General features: G+C 45.7%; 1 long non-coding RNA gene across 6 annotated transcripts in view; it reads left to right on the top strand.

The window, feature by feature from the left end:
- Positions 1–20,454, top strand: part of LOC137534238 (uncharacterized) — a 372,799-nt gene that overhangs the window by 284,950 nt on the left and 67,395 nt on the right. The window lies entirely within an intron of this gene.

Raw genomic sequence — 20,454 nt, forward strand, 5'->3', positions numbered from 1 at the left:
TTCAGATGTCCTACTGTGCAGCTGGAAATAAAAAAAAGATATTTTTTTTTGTATCCACTTTACAGAAGCGTCTCATTTTAAGTTGAATTTATTCTGGCAGGCGGTACAAAAAAAGTGAGATCATTCTCTTGGACCGTATCCTGATTTTGTCTTTGGGCGCATAAAGTGACAGCCGCCCCAGACAAGCGAAGGATGTGTAATACTATTGATTTAGTAATCAGTGAAAAGTCAGAAGGGGAAAAAAGAACTCACATTTGTTCTTTACACATTACAATTTAAAGAGGAAGTGTAGTGAAAATAATGTAATGAATAACATTGCTAATTTTTATTACAATATTCATTTATACATAATTTAGTCAGTGTTTGCCCATTGTAAAATCTTTCTTTACCCAAATTTTACATTTATCTCCGGATGGTGACTTCTTTAATCCTGTCATATGCATCTCTCGGGAGTGTTTGGTTACTGAAAGTTCTGAAGCCAGTGCAAAATATACCTAGTCTCCCATAATGGGGGGCGGGGCTCCAGCTAATTTACAGAGCGTGCATAGCAATATTACTGTTCCTTCTGGCAGCAGGTTTCTGTGAGTTCCGCTATTAGTGCGACACGCTCTACTCGAGTATGGTGACATTGGTGAGCATAGCTATGGTATGGGCATTAGTAATGCCATTACCGTAGCAATGCTTGTGTTATTTGAGTACCGTTATGTGTGTTGGTAACACCGTTATCGTAGCAACACTCGTGTTACTAGAGTACCGCAGGTTGTGCTAATAGTAAAACTTGCTGTAACCTGCTCCTGCTGCCAGTAGTAGGGATGGCAATGCTTAGGAGAACTCATTTAGAAGCATGTCATCAGTTTGATCAGCTGGTAGATTTGTAAGGTTCTGATTTGCTGTGACGACTTCCTGGTTTTACACATGATCCTGACCAGCAAATCGGAGCCTTATAAATCTATCAGCTGATCAAATGGATCACATACTTCTCCATGAGTTCTACTAAGCTTTGCCATCTCTAGCCAGTAGTAACCGTAATATTGCTGTTTGCGCACAGCAATATTACTGCAGCTTCATGCATCAAGCCAGGGCCGGCCCGCTCATGAGGCAGGGTGAAACTTTTGCCTCAGGCAGCAAATTTCCAGGGGCGGCACCCGCCCGTCCGTGGGTGCGGGGAGCCGGCCCGCCGAGCTGGAGGGGTAGCTGGCAGGACGGGGGTATTGGGCCAGCGGCGGGGAGGGGGGTAAGACCCCCCCCTCCCTCGCCTGGGTCCCCCGTCCTCCGCTCACCTCCAGCCTAAATAGACACAGCCGTATGTGTAAGAGGCACGGGCGGGGAGGACACTCACCTCTTCCTCGCTCCAGCGTGCGCTCCACTGACATCACTTCCTCCCCGCCGCTGGCCCAATACAACCCCCATCCTGCCAGCTACCCCTCCAGCTCGGCGGCCCCCCAGAGCGCGCCCCCCCCCCGCTCGGGGGGGGGGGGGGGGGGGCGGCGGTGGCCATTTTTAAAAAATTTGCCTCAGGCGGCAAAAAGTGTAGGGCCGGCCCTGCATCAAGCCCAACAGACGTGCATTTGAAAGCTTACACATCTTGCTGATCACAAGGACATTGTTCTTTTCTTGCAAAATCGCTGTACTCCGTTCCCACCTCAACACACTAGACTTCCCGTGATACACACAATGCAAATTTTGGCACAAATGCCTTTTTGTCTCATTCACTACAACTGAATGGAGAATTGCAAATGCAGCAAAAAGCTGAGGGCCCTTTCACACTGAGGCAGTGCGGGAAATTTACTGCACCCCACTGAAAGTCTGTGGGGGAGTTCACACTCCTCACGTTGCAATGTGTGTTACGAGACGTGCCCTATCTAACGCACGTCCATACCTACGTTACCGTGTGGCTCCTGTGTCAGACTAGAAGTCAAGGAAGTCTATGGTAACGCACGTCTCTAAAAAAAAACAAAAAAAAAACGCCGTGTCTATAAAAAACCCGCCGCAGTCTTTAGCGTTGTACATGCACGGAAGCTTATTTTAACAACCCGCTTCTGCGCACGTCATCGATCACCCAACAGGAATATAGCGTCACTTCCTGCTTGCCCGGATGCCAGATGGGGATTACTGTGTACTAATGCAGTAAACCCCAATGGCCAGTTTTTGGTGGTGCGGTGGCCGCATCGCCAATCTCCAGTGTGAAGCCAGCCTTAAGCTAGCCACTTAAGCCTATCCCTTGCCCCCGCAATTGCTCACGGATCCTCCTGTCCTCCGTCACCAGCTACTTTCACTTTGCCGACAGGCCTGGCCACACATAGCCTTGTACACGTTCCCCGTCTAAAATAGCGGCCTGTACTTGCGTAGGGTGCTATTGCAGACGAGAACGTGTAGAAGGAGACGCGTGGCCAGGCCTGCGCAGGCACGGTAAGACTGTCTGTGAAAATGAAACTAGCTGGCGGAGGGGTAAAGGAGGATCCGAGAGTGACTGCGAGGGCACAGTATGGCTGCAAGGGGCTGGTAGAAGCCCCAGGTGAGTAAAACTGTTTTTTTTTTTTATTAGGCTTAAGTATCCCTTTTAAGAACAAGCGACACCCATGCTAACCTAGTAATAAAAAACATATATATAAGTAGATAAATACTAGTTCTACTTACATAACCAATGTATTGTGCTATCCATGTAATGATTCCTGTGAATTTTATAAAGGAAAAGCAGAAAATCCTATTCTAGGCAGTGGCCATCTTGCCAAGCTAATGCTGACATCATATCCTCCCTGACTCTTGTTCCCCCCCCCCCCCCTCCCTTCTCTTGCTCATTGTGTATTCATTAGCTGCCCTCCTCCCAGAAACTTCAGACACTCCCACTGAGGTGTATACTAACAATTGCACTGTCTTTTTTTTTTTTTTTTACACATCCAATCACTCACCAGTCACCTCAGCCTTGCTTGTAAACACAAGTAATCAGAGGGTGATTCTGATGAGCAACTAGGCAGGGAAATAAATGGAAGAGGTGGAATATATTATAGATAAAAAGAACTCCCAGCATTCAACTCTTTGGCACTGTTTGGCATTAGGGCCAGTGCTCCTAAAGTATGTGATAACTCCAAACCATAACAGCAGAAAAAGTTTTGCAAGTTTTGAATGCAGGATTAGCATCTTTATCACTTAATGCACTCAGACCAGTTGCTGTTGAAATTAGATTTTTATGGTGACAATACCGCTTTAAAGTGAGCTCATAACTTGTGTGTTTTTCTTGCAGATCCTCCTGCAGCATTAGTGGCATGGGACGGTACTGCAGTCCAACATTCCTTATAAAAATATTTCCAAGTTTTTCCTGTAAAGAATTACTTATTAATAGCTTTACAGCTGGTGATCTACATCTGTACTTATCAGATGTAGCCCAAACTATGACTTTTTTTTAGGGCCTGGACTTTACCCTCTGTTCATAAATCAGTAACTCTCATCATGTGATAAACCTCCTACCACTAAGTTTAATGAAGCATTAGGAATAGGTTTATTTATTCTACTAAAGACATCCAGAAGATTTAAAGTGGAACTTTAACCCAGAATTGAAGTCATCCTAGTCAGTAGCCGCTACCCTTTTTCCAATAGATCATCAGGGACGTCTGTGTGGCTGATATTGTGGTAAAACCCCTCCCACAGTGTGATGTCACAGACCTGACAGATTACGGTTTGTGAACATTGTTGCAACTTGCATTATGGGGAAAAACAGCTGTTACCAACTGCCAAGCAGGCAGTACAGTATTGTGTGTTTATGGACAATTGCAGTTGTTGCTGCTTGTTTTCTATATCTACCAATTGTAAAGATAATGACCTGCAGGCTCACTGTGGATCTAACAACATGACCTAACTACACAACAAATCTCAATAGTTTCTTGATCTGTCCTCTATTCTTTAACTTCTCATTTTTAACAGGGCTGGTTCTCTCATGAAGCAAGGTGAAACATTTGCAACAGGTGCAGAGATTACAGGGGCAGCATTTTTGTACTGTTACAGCATGCAGTCAGAGTAGGGGGAGAAGCAAGAGGAGAGCGAGCGAAGTGAAGAGGTCATCATTGGGGGAAAGCAGCTTGTTGTGCTGTGTGAGGAGTCTGACAGTGAGTGAGGAGGGGGGGAGGCAGGAGAGGAGCAGTGTTTCATTTGACTTGCACAGCAGAAGGGAGGAGGTGGCACTGCTGTCCTGACTGAGGAGGAATGGAGTGGCTGAGGGTGAGCTTTTTTTTTTTAATCAATTAATCTTATTCAGTACTATAGCTCTGCATGACATTCTTGCTAGAAAGTTTTAGTACTTTGCAGTACCATATAAAAAGCTCCCCTCCTCAGGTTAACCCCACAGTTGTCGTTTCCTTCTGAATGCTGTACTTAAATGAACCAGCTGATCAGTCCACATTAGTTTCCTCACTGATTCACCTGAGAATTTTCTGTAACGGGAACAGATGACGCCCATATGAGTCTGCAGGAAGGCTGTAATTACTAAATGGTTAAACACTTCTTATACAGAACAGCTGACTGACAGAGGGCTGTACTGGATGTGCAGCTACCAGTGCTAAAGCCTGTCACTGCTGTATATTTCTGCTGTCATGTATAAAATATCAACATACTATGCATGGCTGTAGAAGCATATGTACAAATTCCAAAACTATAACAAGGGAGGCGATAAGTAGCAAATGCTTTTTCCTTCTGGGACAGGCACAGTGTAAAGTCTACATGCTTATTTACACGCTATGTACAGAAAACCGGTACCACAATATAAAAAATTAAATCTCTCTACTGGGAGCAAACCTACTGTTTGTGCTAGATCAAAACTACAAAAAAATACTATCTTCCGCAGCGATGTACAGAGAGAGTATATTGGCTTGTCACTTTTGTCCCTCTGAGGAGCTCAAAATGTAGTCTTATGTCTATGTCATGTAGTTTATATAATAGTCTAGGGCCAATTCCGGGGGAAGCCAACTAACTTACCTATATGGTTTTGGGACGTGAGAGGAAACCGGAGTGCCCAGAGGAAACCCACACAGATGCGAGGAGAACATACAAACTCAGTGCAGATTCGAACCAGAGACCCAGTGGTGCAATGCGAGAGTGCTAAGCACTACACCACCGTGCTGCCCTGATATTAGAGAGGTCCTGATTGGCTATGCTAAGTCATGGCATGAACCAGTCACACAGCAGATCAGGTAGCCAAGCTTACGAGGAGCATCTGCATGTGGCATATCCCTGTATAGACAATAAGCTGTTCATCTGTAGCTATCTCTAACAATGGCCATTCTCCAGAGGAAAACCGACAGTGATGAAGGCTTCTGGCATTCACAATTATTTTCCACGAGTTTATGTGCTAATCTCTCTTGAGCATTTTTTTCTTGTGTGTTAAAGGTTTATTTCCAACTGTAGTATTATAATACAGGTTGAGAAGAAAATATTAATTTTGGTACTTTAGCTGTCGATCAAGTAATATCCAAATTATTATTGTTTTCTTTCCTTCTGGGGATATGGAAAATCCAGCTCTTGCACATTTTTTATTTCCCTCTTTGTGCTTTTCATTACAGCCACACAGAACAAATAAGGCCCCTTTTACGGGAAGGCTGAGCTCTGCGCTTGTCAGTCAGTTCAACCACGTACATCAAAAAAAGGCACATGGAAATTTGGGCACCCAATAGTAAAATATTGGTATATTAAATACCAATATTTTACTATCAAGGTGTAAAATATTGGTATTAAATGCCAATATTTTACTATGGCTAACCTTACTCTCACATAGAACCCACCCTCTGTACAAATCTCCTACCTGACAGCTAACCCTAAACACCCCTCCCCCCAAAAAAACTTCCTACCTAATGCCTAAATCTAACCCCCCCCCCCCCCCCTCCAATCATTGAGGCATAAATTGGGAGGCCAATAAATAGTGGGCACCCAAATTACCCCGCAATGCCAATATTTTAACAGGCTCATATGGTGGCAGCCAAACTTCTGGTGCTAGCGGGCGCCCAAATTCTGTTCAGCCTCCTATCTGCTGGCCACACTTTTAACCACACACACACGCATGCACACACACGCACAACCCCACACACATACACACACGCGTAACGCACGCACGCACAACTCCACACACATACACACACGTGCAACACACACACACACGTGCAACACGCACGCACACACACACAACACCACACACATACACACACACACACACAACACCACACACATATACACACACGTGCAACACACACACGTGCAACACGCACACACACACACAACACCACACACATACACACACACCACACACATATACACACACGTGCAACACACACACACGTGCAACATGCACACACACACAACACCACACACACACACAACACCACACACATATACACACACGTGCAACACACACACACGTGCAACACGCGCACACACACACACACAACACCACACACACACACCACACACATATACACACACGTGCAACACACACACACAAGTGCAACACGCACACACACACAACACCACACACATACACACACACAAACAACACCACACACATATACACACACGTGCAACACACACACACACACGTGCAACACACATACATACACACACACACACACACACAACACCACACAGATATACACACACGTGCAACACACACACACACACACGTGCAACACGCACACACACACGTGCAACACGCGCACACACACACACACAACCACACACACACACACACACACAACACCACACACATATACACACACGTGCAACACACACACACACGTGCAACACGCACACACACACACACACACAACACCACACACATACACACACACACACACACACACACACAAAACACCACACACATATACACACACGTGCAACACACACACACGTGCAACACGCACACACACACAACACCACACACATACACACACGCGTAACGCACGCACAACTCCACACACATACACACACGTGCAACACACACACACAACTCCACACATATACACACACGTGCAACACACACACACACACGTGCAACACGCACACACACACACAACACCACACACATACACACATGCGCAACACACATACACACATGCGGAACACACACACACAACTCCACACACATACACACCTCCACACACATACACACATGCGCAAAACGCACACAACTCCACACACATACACACACGTGCAACACACACACACACAACTCCACACACATACACAAACGTGCAACACACACACATCTTGTTGCATTTGAGCACGGATGAGCCCGCACTCAGGTGCAACAAAGGCCTGGGGCCCATTGGAGCTGTTTCAACCATGGCTTGCTGGCAATTCCAAAGACAATAGGCAAATTAAAGTTAGTAGATGTAATTCCACTGGAGTAATTGTGTTTTCTACAAGTCGCAGTCAGGTGTCCTGTAGCATTTTTGGCGTGTTCGTGCTCCAATACAAAGTGTAGGTTTGCTGGAAAGCGATTTAGTAGCGATTTTACTACCTAAACCGCAAAAAAAACTTCAAGAGAACCTGAACTGAATATAAAAAGTCAAAATAACCATACACAGGTCATGCTTTGTAGTCTACTCCTCAATCTCTTTCTCCTCTCTGTGAAGTCTATTATTCAATCTTTCTCCTCTCCTGCATCCTGATTGTCCACTGTGATCAATGGAATTCTCCGTCCTCCATTTTAAAAATGGCCATTACCCCATAACGGTTTCCTGGTCAGCACTCTGTTAAACTGTAATATCACCCACTTGAGCCATAGGGAAACATGGACAATACCTTGCACATTCAGTTGTAACTGACAGCTTCTGATATATAACTGACAGCAACTGGTATATTTCAGTTCTGACAAAATATTGTCAGAACTGGAAGGGATCACTGTAAAAAGAAAAAGGTGAGCTTCTGAGAGGAACTGACAGTGAGGTTAGTGTTTAATATTCATTTGCAGCTACGTCATGTGTTTATTTTAAATTTTACTCGCTTCAGGTTCCCTTTAAGACTCAAATCACAATCACTGTCCTACGGCCAGCATTACATTAAAAAGCTCTTTAAGATTACTGAAAATCGTGCCAGAAATACCACAAGCGCAACTCAGTGGGCCCAAGCCTCAGTACGGTAGCCGCCTCTCCACTGTATGTGCTGAGCGCCAGCAAGTGACCAGCCAGTGCACTGGGGATAGCTTTAGTGAAACCACTGCCTTCAGCCTCCCATGTGGAGGAGGCGAAATGTCAGAAGGCCATTACCATCATTTTCTTATGAACCTATATGCAGAGGCATCAAACTCCACCTTAGATGATCTATACCCTGAGCCATATCCTAAACCTGTGCTTTTCAATGCTAGAAACGATGGCAATGGCAACAGTGGCTTTGATGTTAAAGATATCCATAACTCTCCTTGTTGTTTGTTTCGTTGGTCCATTAAAGGAAACTTGAGTTGCCCGACTGTCATGCTGAGCGTTTGGCTTTTAGATGTTTATGAGTCACATACCTGCAACAAGCATGCAGCCAGTGGAGTCCGACCAGAGTCACAGCATCTGATGCGTCATTGGAGGTGTGAGGAGCCATGACTGAACGTGTTTTAAACTAGTATTTTTGCTCTAGATAATGACCTCCTTTTCCATCTCAGAAAGTTGTGAGGTAGGGCTGTTTCTAGGCACAAATAATCCAGGCAAAGATCTGGGTATGCCTTCTAGTGTGCAGTGCGTGCAGGGCTGCAGGCCCGGATTTACCGCACAGGAGCCTATAGGCACAGATGTCCTGGCGCTTTAGACCTCGCCCTCCACAAGTGTGCTGGCTGGCCCAGCTGTCACTTCTCCCTTACTTCCCTTGCTTGGCATAGGTAGCTACAGGTGTCCCTTAGTGTAAGGTAACCAGAAGTACCCTTAGTATTAACCTCCCTGGTGGGATGATTATTTCTGGATTTAGGGTCTAAAAGCCATGCAAATTTTTCATAAGCTTTTAGACCCTAAAAACAAGAAGAAAAACATGCCTCAGAGAAGTCTGCAGCAGCTCCTGCATGAAACTCGCTCAGGAATTGGATTACCACCCTGTTCTGCTGATTTCTGTCCCGAGCCTGACTCGAGATTACCGCTAAGGTTAAGTAACTAGAAGTGCCCCAAGTATTAGGTAGCCCGTGGTGCGTACATGAGAAAAGGGCATCGGGGGGGGGGGGGCGCAGTAATACCGTTTATAAAAATATTGTGTTGTATTTCGTTTACAAATAATGTTTTACAAATGTATAAATCATTAAATAATGTCTATGAAATCGGCACTTGTGAAATCTTCCCTGTTTCAAAAGTGAAACTTATAATTCCGTTTGTTAAAAAAGCGATAATATATGTTTAATCGTTATAATTGTATATAAAATTTTACTAAAACTATAACTAACCCTACTATCACACAGAAACCTCCCTGTACCTACCCCTAACCCCAAGACCCCCCTGGTGGTGCCTAACCCCAAGACCCCCCTGGTGGTGCCTAACCCTAAGACCCCCCTTGGTGGTGCCTAAACCTAAGACCCCCCCTGGTGGTGCCTAACCCTAACCACCCCCCTGGTGGTGCCTAACCCTAACCACCCCCCTTAGTGATCGCTTTATTTTGTGAATAATAATGTTTTACAAACAGTAAGGGATAACATTTTAAATAATGTTTTAGTTAAATACGATAAATATGTTTAGTATTTTTATAAACGTTATTCGTCACAGGCGCATTTTCTAAACTTAAATCATCACAAGCACAGTTATAAAACATTAAAAATCTCCGGGCGCCGTTTGTTAAACGTTAATAATCTCCAGCGCCCTTTTTTCCTGTTCCGACGCCCATTAAACGATATTTATTATGGAAGTGAATGGCGGCGCCCTTTTTGTCCACTAGCTGCCGGCGCCCTTTTTTCCTGTTACGGCCCGTGGTACCCTCAGTATTATGTAGCTAGAGGTTCCCCCGGACTGAAGGAAGATCTCATCAGTGGAATGCAGAGAGCAGGTTGAGTAACCTCTCATTTACACTCTCATCAAGACTCTGCATAGGGAAGGAGGGATGGAGGAGCTCAAGGAGGGGAGTGAGCCGCCTTTCCATCATCAGGCACCTGTAGGCAAGTGCCTACAGTGCCTTATGGTAAATCCGGCCCTGAGTGTGTAACACTGCAACTTTTGTATTCAAGGATCACTATCTTGAAATATAAAATACATGTAAATACATACAATTAAGGAGTATGTTTCCTCCAGAGTAAAATGAACTATAAATTACTTAATATCTATGTTGCTGGCACTTACAGTAGGTAGTAGAAATCTGACAGAACTGATAGGTTTTGGACTAGCCCATCTCCTCATGGGGGATTCTCAGGCTTTTCTTTATTTTCAAAATCAAATAGTAAATGGCAGTTGGCCCTGTCCAACTACCAATAAACTGTACAGCAAACAGAAAGGCTGGTCAGCATATTTCTATAAATCCTTTTCAGGTAGTGTTTTTATAAAGAATAAATGCTATGCTGAGAATCACCCATAAGGAGATGGACTAGTTTAAAACCTGTTGGTTCTGTCAGACCTCTACTACCTACTGCAGGTGATGGCAACATAGGAGAAAAGTACCTTATATACTCACATATAAGCCTAATATTTCAGTACAAACATCTCCTGAAAAGTTACCCCCTTGACTTATATGCGAGTCAGTGAAGCAGCACTAATGGTGGAGCAGGTTTTGCACTAGTGATCCTACTCTTGGCATCTGGCTCCCTGCTGTGCCTGTGCCCCCCATCCCCTGCAACATGGTGTGCAGAGTGTGCTGCTCAAGACTACCTGCAATGTCAGGGATTCTTCCTGTGTGGAATTGCTATGTCTCATATATATGATGCCATCTAGCAGCGTTTTGAGACACCACTGTATCATCCTTGGGGCACATCTGGCTATGGGGAGAAGGGTTTATTTGTACTGGGGGCACATCTGGCTACTGGGGAGGGGGCTTATACACAAGTCAATCACTTTTTCCTGGTTTCTGAGGGAAAGGGGAATACCTCGGCTTATACGTGGTTCGGCTTATATGCGAGTATATACGCTAATTTGTGGCTCATTTTATTCAGGAGGGAATTTACTTCTTATTTGTATGTGTTTATATGTATATAAAATATTACAATTTTATGAAACTGTCGTTCAGGCAATCTGCAGCGCACAGCACAGTATATTCCAGTGTTCCCTAATGTGTTCCATGTTCTCATAGTCCTATGTATTGCATTCCAGACGGCGCTCCCTCTAGTGCAATAGTGTTATCCTTGTAGTTCCTACAACAGCGTTAAAACCACTTGTTTTCCCTGCTCTACTCTTTCCATGAAGTGTGTGTGTGTGTGTGTGAGTGTGAGTGTGTGTGTGTGTGTGTGCGCGCAAATGAATAGGGGTGACATGGGGTACCGGGCCCTGTCTTGAGGTATGCATTGGGTCTTCAGCAATAGTCAGACGTCTCTGTATTTTAATGCTGCCTTGTTTGAATAGTTTTATGCTAGTTAATAATGTGTTTAAAACTAAAATTGTATTCAACGCCTTAAAGGAATACTGTACTTAAAAATGATTTTAACTTAACTTGAGCTTTTTACAGCCCCCTGGACTCGTCATGTGCCCACGATGTCCTCCTGGTCCTCTCCGGCCAGCAACGGTGACCCCCACAAAGCTGACCAGTCGCCGAGAGTCTGCAGTTACTGCGCATGCAGTCGGGAGCATTCTGCGCATGCGCAGTAGTGATTTTTGCGTACTGCGCATGCGCAGAATGATCAGGGGAGCACGATCAGGGTGCGTCCGGCTCAGGGCCGCGCATGCGCAGTAGCCGCCGACTCTCGGCAACCAGCAGTCTTTGTGGGGGTCACCGCTGCTGGCCGGAGGAGACCAGGAGGACGTAATGGGCACATGACGAGTCCATGGGGCTGGAAGAAGACCCAGGTGAGTTAAAATCATTTTTATTCTTCGCTGAAGTATTCCTTTAAATTGTATTTAACCTCTTCTGCAACTGAATTTCCACCAACATTTCTAAACGGTGGACTGTTACAGAAATAGAAGGTAATCATCACAATGACTGAATTACTGCAGGAGATGTGGGACTGTGTACAGAATGTTTATGAACCCTGATTTCAGATCCTCTCCAGTGATGTGGGGCGTGTGTGAAGAGTGCCACCTAGTGGATAGTGCCTTGTCAACAGCTTTGAAAGAAAATGTATGAGACAGCTTGGCTAGATGTATTTTATTTATTTAAAGGGAAGGTCCAAGCAAAAAAAAAAAATGAGTTTCACTTACCTGGGGCTTCTACCAGCCCCATGCAGCCATCCTGTGCCCTCGTAGTCACTCACTGCTGCTCCAGTCCCCCGCTGGCAGCATGCCGACCTCGGAGGGCGGCGGGTCGCATTGCGTAAATTTTTACGCATTCCCACCATTGTTGCCAACTCATCCCTTTAATTACTGACACATCTAAGTTATACAGGTTCTGGGGCTATTTACACATAATCGGTGCCTTAACTGCATCTACCTAGCCACGAAACCTGTATAATTCATGTGTCAGTAATTAAAGGGATGAGTTGGCAACACTGATTCCCGCTAGTGCAGGAACATTAACACATACATTTTTATGCGTTAGTGGTTCAACGCGTAAATTTTTAGGCATTGAACCACTAACGTGTAAAAATGTACTAGCGGGAATGTGTAAAAATGTACGAAATGCGTCCCGCCGACCTCCGAGGGCGGCATGCTGCCAGCGGGGGACTGGAGCAGCAGTGAGTGACTACGAGGGCACAGGATGGCTGCATGGGGCTGGTAGAAGCCCCAGGTAAGTGAGACTCATTTTTTTATTTTGCTTGGACCTTCCCTTTAAGTATTTCTATAGCGCCGACATATTACGCAGCGCTGTACAGAGTATATTGTCTTCTTACTAACTGTCCCTAAGAGGGGCTCACAATCTAATCCCTACTCCCTACCATAGTCATATGTCTATGTATGTATAGTGTAGTGTATGTATCGTAGTCTAGGGCCAATTTAGGGGGACGACAATTAACTTATCTGTATGTTTTTGGGATGTGGGAGGAAACCGGAGTGCCCAGAGGAACTCCTTGCAGATGTTGACATGGTTCTGATCGAACCAGGGACCCAGCGCTGCAAGGCTGTGCTGTCCGCTATAGCAAAGACTGATTTTAGGAGCTAATATTCTCATGCCAGCTCATTTTCAGCCATTTGATTAACCAGAGCACTATCTATATTGAGAAAATCTTGAATTCTCAGCAAATGACAATTTCTGACCTATTTTACGAGACAGGTTGTCTTGGCACGAGCTCTAACCAGCGTAGCACCTGACTTGAGCGCCACCATAGATGTAAAGTGATTATATCTATAGCGGTGCAGTGGGACTTTAAATGTAATTTGGGTGCCAGCAATAGCCACACCCCTAAATTATGTGTCTACGTATGTATGCTACCACACAGAGGGGCAATAGAATTTAATGCCTTCATTCGGCTCACCCAGACAGCCTCTGAAGTCTGTAACAGTTCAACACGGAGCAGCAGGGAGGGAGAAGTACATCAGTCACTAGCCTTGTCTATATTTACATAGCCTTACTTCTCTCTCCCTTAGTTTGAAGCTTGGTGTCGCCCCCCCCCCCCCCTCTGCGGGTGACACCTGGTGCTGTCCACACCTACCACACCCACCTAGTGGCACCACTGATAGAAGGTGGTGCTTAGTCCAAGGTCTAGAAAAATCAATTAAAATCTCAGGACAGGTACTCCTCCTACCTAATAAAAGCTAAGTGTTGCTGCGTCCAGCAGATTTGTCCCTGTGTCCCAGGATTTTTGTTACTGCGCATGTGCGCAGTAATGGACAGCTGGGACCAGGGAGCTGGACGGGCGAGGTGGGCAGGTGCGGGCGCGCGCCTGCATCGCGCTCGGTGGTTGCGTGCATGCGCACTGGCGGCGCCCGTAGACCTAGTGCCCGTTTTTAAACGGGCTGGGTCTACTAGTAGGCAATAATCCTATAATATCAACAGGGTTATCAGTGGCGTAGCAATAGGGGGTGCAGAGGTTGCGACCGCATCAGGGCCCTTGGGTCAGAGGGGCCCCGTAGGGCTTTCCCTCAACCACAGTATTAGCTCATTATTGGTCCTGTGCTGGTAATCCTCACTTCCATAGATGCTTTGAATGGTAGTTATCAGTGAAAAGCAGTTCCCCACCCCCTTCTTGCACCTTTGACACTGTGCTGTCCTTGGCAGGTATTGGTGCGCCGTATCAATTGTTACATCTAGAGCGCTTGGGGAGGGGGGGGGGGGGGGTTGGCCATATAAAACTTTCACCGGGGCCCATAGCTCCTTGGCCACTGAGTGTTATGTTTGTTTCCCAATATTTCTTGTTTGGTTGTGTTTTGTGACCTCATAGGTTTACTTTTGTTGTTTGGAATGAGCCTTGCACTGTTTCAGTTAATATTGTTCACTGATCACTGATTAACCATGCCACTAGCAGATGTACTGGAGATTTCCTTTGCCTCTCACAGCTGGAAAAACTGATTGTTTGGGTTTTTACACAAAAGTGTACAAATAGTGCTATCAGTGATGATGATTGTATTTTTTATACACAAGCCAGAAATCAATATACTTAAATATAATCTTTTGTTGCTAAATTAGGAACTCTGATTCAGTGCTACAAATTAGTATTAGATGGGGCACTAGTGGGGTTGTAACATTCAAAAATAAAACAATTGCCCAAAAAATAGTGCCAAAAGTGTATGTAAACTTTTTATCTTAAATGGATCCCTATATGCATCCATTTTTTTTTCTTTTTACCTGGTTTGGTTGCCTTTGCCCAACTGCAGGAACTGTGCAGTGTCAGCGGGATTGTGGGAATTTGTTGTTTTGTTTTTTCAACTAACAAAGTACCAAAAAGTTGGTGAGAGGGTACTATTAAAATGATTTTGAGTATTTTCTTGCTGTCTGTTGGCTTGAAGGGCATTTTATTTACAAGTTTAAAAATATAACCTAAGAGAAAACTCAGGAGAAGAGTTAATTGCATATGGGCCAGTATATGCTACAGGGCAGAAAAGGCTTAAGATGGCCATACATCAGGCGACTTGGCAGCCGATCGACCATCCAATTCGATTATTATAATTGAATTGGATGAAAATCTGTGCCGCCAAGTGCATGACCGATCGACAAAGTGACCAATTTTGGGACGGAAATTGGTCGCATGGTCGATTGCACATGCTGCAAGATGTCAGGCAGAAGTTTGTTGGTCGGGTGTGTGACGGTACAGCTGTGATTAGCGGAACGAGTGACGAGATGACGAAACCCCCTCCACTGCAATGTATAATTGTGCCTGGTGTGTGCGTTTATACGTTGCCTGTCCTGTAGCAGCCTCTGCATGGTGTCTGTAACCTCCGGGCGGCTCTCCGTATGCGCTGCTGGCACATATTGTCTGACGTCGGTGCATAGTGTCTGACGTCAGACGCTATGCTGCTGCACCAGTGGCGTGTAAGGAGAGCCACCCGGAGTATTACGGACAGGACACCGCTCAGAGGCTGCTACAGAACAGGTATTGTATAATGCACACACGGGGGGGGGACGACACATCATACATTGGGGGCAGCGGCGGGGCGAACATGCTGAAATCGGACGGGAATCGGCCTGTAGTGCTGTAGTGTATGGGCAGAATCAATAAAAACTAATTTCTCTAATCGGATTCAATTAGAGATAAATGTGTCTCTTTCGAATCTGCCCATAATCGTCAGGTCTATGGGTAACTTTACTCTTGTGGGATGGGCAGCAGTGTTACCAGCTCATCCCCTTAACCACTTGAGGACCACAGTCTTTCTACCCCTTAAGGACCAGGCACTTTTTTCCCATTCAGACCACTGCAGCTTTCACGGTTTATTGCTCGGTCATACAACCTACCACCTAAATGAATTTTACCTCCTTTTCTTGTCACTAATACAGCTTTCTTTTGGTGCTATTTGATTGCTGCTGCGAGTTTTACTTTTTATTATATTCATCAAAAAAGACATGAATTTTGTCAAAAAAATGATTTTTTTAACTTTGTGCTGACATTTTCAAATAAAGTAAAATTTCTGTATACATTTTTGTCCTAATTTATTGTGCTACATGTCTTTGATAAAAAACAACAACTATTCAGTGTATATTTAGTGGTTTAGGTAAAAGTTATAGCATTTACAAACTATGGTGCAAAAAGTGAATTTTCCCATTTTGAAGCATCTCTGACTTTTCTGACCACCTGTCATGTTTCATGAGGTGCTAGAATTCCAGGATAGTATAAATAACCCCCAAATGACCCCATTTTGGAAAGAAGACATCCCAAAGTATTCACTGAGAGGCATGGTAAGTTCATAGATTTTATTTTTTGTCACAATGACACTTTGTGACAAAAAAAAAAAGGTTTCCATTTCTGCTAACTTGTGACAAACAAAAAATGAAATCTGCCACGGACTCACCATGGCCCTCTCTGAATACCTTGAAGGGTCAACTTTCCAAAATGGGGTCATTTGTGGGGTGTGTTTACTGTCCTGGCATTTTAGGGGGTGCTAAATTGTAAGCACCCCTGTAAAGCCTAAAGGTGCTCATTGGACTTTGGGCCCCTTAGCGCAGTTAGGCTGCAAAAAAGTGCCACACGTGGTATTGCTGTACTCAGGAGTAGTATAATGTGTTTTGGTGTGTATTTTTACACATACCCATGCTCGGTGGGAGAAATATCTCTGTAAATGACAATTTTTTTTTTTATTTTTTTTTTACAAACCATTGTCCATTTACAGAGAGATTTCTCCCACCCAGCATGGGTATGTGTACAAATACACCCCAAAACACATTATACTACTTCTCCTGAGTACGGCGATACCACATGTGTGGCACTTTTTTGCACCCTAACTGCGCTAAGGGGCCCAAAGTCCAATGAGTACCTTTAGGATTTCACAGGTCATTTTGAGACATTTGTTTTCAAGACTACTCCTCACTGTTTAGGGCCCCTAAAATGCCAGAGCAGTATAGGAACCCTACAAATGACCCCATTTTAGAAAGAAGACACCCCAAGGTATTCTGTTAGGAGTATGGTGAGTTCATAGAAGATTTTATTTTTTGTCACAAGTTAGCGGAAAATGACACTTTGTGAAAAAAAAAACAATAAAAATGCTCGTGGTACCTCTCAAAACACGCCCCTAGGCATAGGCCAGGCTGGTCAGGGCAGGCGGGACAATAAACAATGGTGTCACGCCTTGTTCCAGCCCTGCTGCAGACACAACGTTTTCTTCAGGTGCGTTGACCTGGGGTACACGGAATCGGATAGGCGTAATGCCTTCCATGCAGCCTGCTAGTTGCATCTTGGGGTTGGGCCCGGACACCTCCTGGATACAGGAATTCCATAGTGATCTGTCTCTGAAATTGAAGAATTCATCCAGTTCTCCCAGCCTTACTGTAGAGAACAAAGCTGTTGTAAACTGCCAATTGAATTAGATAAAAAGACACTTTTTTTTATACCAGCATCTTGTTTTACGGGAAAGTAAATAGGGTGCTAACCTCTGGTCATTGAAGTCCACACCCCTCCCATGTTATTAATATACTCGTGGACGACAAGGGGTTTTTCAATGACCTCAGTTTGCCGTTGAATTTGGACTGTCGTGTCTGCATGAATGGTGGACAGAAAGTAAACGTCCCTCTTGTCCTTCCATTTCACCGCGAGCAGGTTGTCAGCACTCAATGCGGCCCTCTGCCCCCGTTGAAGTCTGGTGGTAATGAGCCGTTGGGGGTAGCCCCGGCGACTAGGCCGCACGGTGCCACAGCATCGGATTCCTTCTAACTTTAAGTGCTGATAGAGGGCCACACTTGAGTAGTAATTGTCCACATAAAGATGGTACCCATTCTGGAAGTCCCACACAACCTTTCCACTGCTCCCCAGGTAGTCAGGGCATCCGACCAGCTCCAATTTGGAGTCTTTTCCTTCATAGACCCTAAAATAAGATGTATAGCCTGTGGCCCTTTCACAGAGCGTATACAGTTTCACCCCATATCGGGCGCGCTTGCTTGAGATGTACTGTTTGATGCCAAGGTGCCCGGTAAAACGTATGAGGGACTCGTCTACGCAGATTTTCTGTTCAGGGGTATAAGCATCTGCAAATTTGGATGACAGGTGGTCTATGAGGGGCCGAATTTTGTGGAGCCGGTCAAAAGCAGGGTGGTCACTTTGATGACAGGTTTCGTCATCATTGAAGTGCAGGAAGCGCAGGATGTTCTCAAATCGTGTCCTGGACATGGCAGCAGAGTACAGGGGAACATGACATGCTTGGTCCGTAGACCAATAAGACCGCAACACATTCTGTTTCATTAGTCCCATGTGTAAGAGAACGGCCAAAAAAAATTAAATTTCGGAAACTTGGACTGGTTTCCACCGAAAAGGCTGGGCAAGGAAGACATCTGGATTGGCGGTTAGAAATTGTGTGGCTTTACGGTTGGTCTCTGCCACGACTAGGTCTAAGAGATCCTGGGTGACAGGGCCAGATTACCGACCAGGCAACAAAAGCAGTCACTTGGGGCCCCATTCAGAGTCAAAGGGGCCCCATCAGCACATAAACCAGCCCTCGCCATCCTGTCAGCTGTGGCTGGATGGTATAATGGTTAAAGGGACTCTGAGCAGTGCAGTAACTATGGAAAGATGCATATCATTTTAAAGCTCTGATGTATACAGCCGCCTTATGCCTTTTAGTTTTCGCTATTTTCACGATCGAAATCGCGGCCACTGCAATTTCGATCGCGAAAATAGCGAAAACTAAAAGGCATAGGGTGGCAGTTTATCATTGGAAAGAGGAGAAAGAGAGCTTCAAAATGATATGCATCTTTCCATAGTTACATTGTATTACACAGGATGACTTTTCTCCAAAGTCGGCAGCTCGATTCAGCGCAATGCAATGAAATATAAGGAACCCAGGGGGATATAATTACAAACATCATGCTGGAAGGTGTGAGGATATAATTAATTAGTTGTGGGTATGCTTAAAGGCATACCCACAGGCACTGCTCGGAGTCCCTTTAAGAGCTCTGCCTCTGACACAGGAGACCAGGGTTCGAATCTCGGCTCTGCCTGTTCAGTAAGCCAGCACCTATTCAGTAGGAGACCGTAGGCAAGTTTCTCTAACACTGCTACTGCCTATAGGGCGCGTCCTAGTGGCTGCAGCTCTGGCGCTTTGAGTCCGCCAGGAGAAAAGCGCGATATAAATGTTATTTGTCTTGTCTTGTCAAATGATGTCGTGCGCTGCTCATTGTCTTCAGAGCCAGGCTCTCCTCCTAGGTCCCCCTCCTGCTACTGTGTGCTCTGCCACTGCCCACTCCTCCCTTCCTTCCCACAGAGAACCACAGCTGCAGCAAGAATGATAGCAGCAGATGGCAAACGCTCACTCACCTATCCATGATCCAAGCGATAGAGATCCCGTCATCTGAAACCCATCTGTCTCTTCTACAGTGCAGCCGCTCGCTCTGAACTTCCTGATTCTCAGATCAGACAGGAAGTAGGAAGTAGTAATAGTAGTAGTAACAGAGCGGCAGCACTCTAGAGGAGACAGGTGGGCTCTGGATGACGGGACCTCTATTGCTTGGATCGCAATAGGTGAATGTGAGTCATCTGGTGCTGTTATTCTCCCCCGCTGCGGCTGCCTTCTCTGCTGGACTATCGTATTCACTGGGATGGAGGCTGCATGGTGGCTGTCTAGTTTGGGAGGAAATCGGTTGTTCGGTGGTGGGGGTGGTTATGCAATTCTGTCTGGGGAACGGCTTCCGGTTTGGCGGTGTCCAGAGCTTTCTGCTATTGCCAGGCTGGAGATGCAGGGGGAAAGCGCTGCTGCTGTGATATCTGGCGCCCTCTTCAGAGGGGTGCCTCAGCCCCTGAGTGCAAATGTCCCAGCCATTCATCTCTCACTCTACATTTTGCCGCTGCTATTCCCTGCTTTGTGCACCCACAGAGGAAAGCGGGCTGTTGCCCATAGCAACCAGTAGCTCGGCTGCCCCGGTGTGTGCGGCATGTTGCTGTGCAGCTGCATCTTCTGATGATGGGGGGGCCCAAATCAGTTACTTTGCTTAGGGCCCTATTTAGCCTTAATCCGGCTCTGCTGGGTGAAGAACAGATAAAAAAGTCTAGGGCCGTCCTAGATTATCTGTCTCCACCTGGACTCCAGACTGGGCGGTGAAAGGGGGCAGTATGGGTGCAGCGGTATCAGGGGATTGCCAATTTGGATTTGCTAGCACCTCTGGTAAACTAGGGGTAGTACGGGCCCGTCTACTTGGTGGCTGCGACCGGGGTGTTACTGCACGTGCCAGCGCACCAGTTTCAACTTCCATGCTGGTGCTCGCCACTTCACCAGGGTATAAGGAAGCACTGGTGCTAGGTCCAGGAGATGCTGTGCTGCTGGTGCCTGCCTCACCATGAAAAATCAGACCAGCACTAGCACCACTCTG

Source organism: Hyperolius riggenbachi, chromosome 10 (assembly GCF_040937935.1).
Source record: "Hyperolius riggenbachi isolate aHypRig1 chromosome 10, aHypRig1.pri, whole genome shotgun sequence".
Taxonomy (NCBI): Eukaryota; Metazoa; Chordata; class Amphibia; order Anura; family Hyperoliidae; genus Hyperolius; species Hyperolius riggenbachi.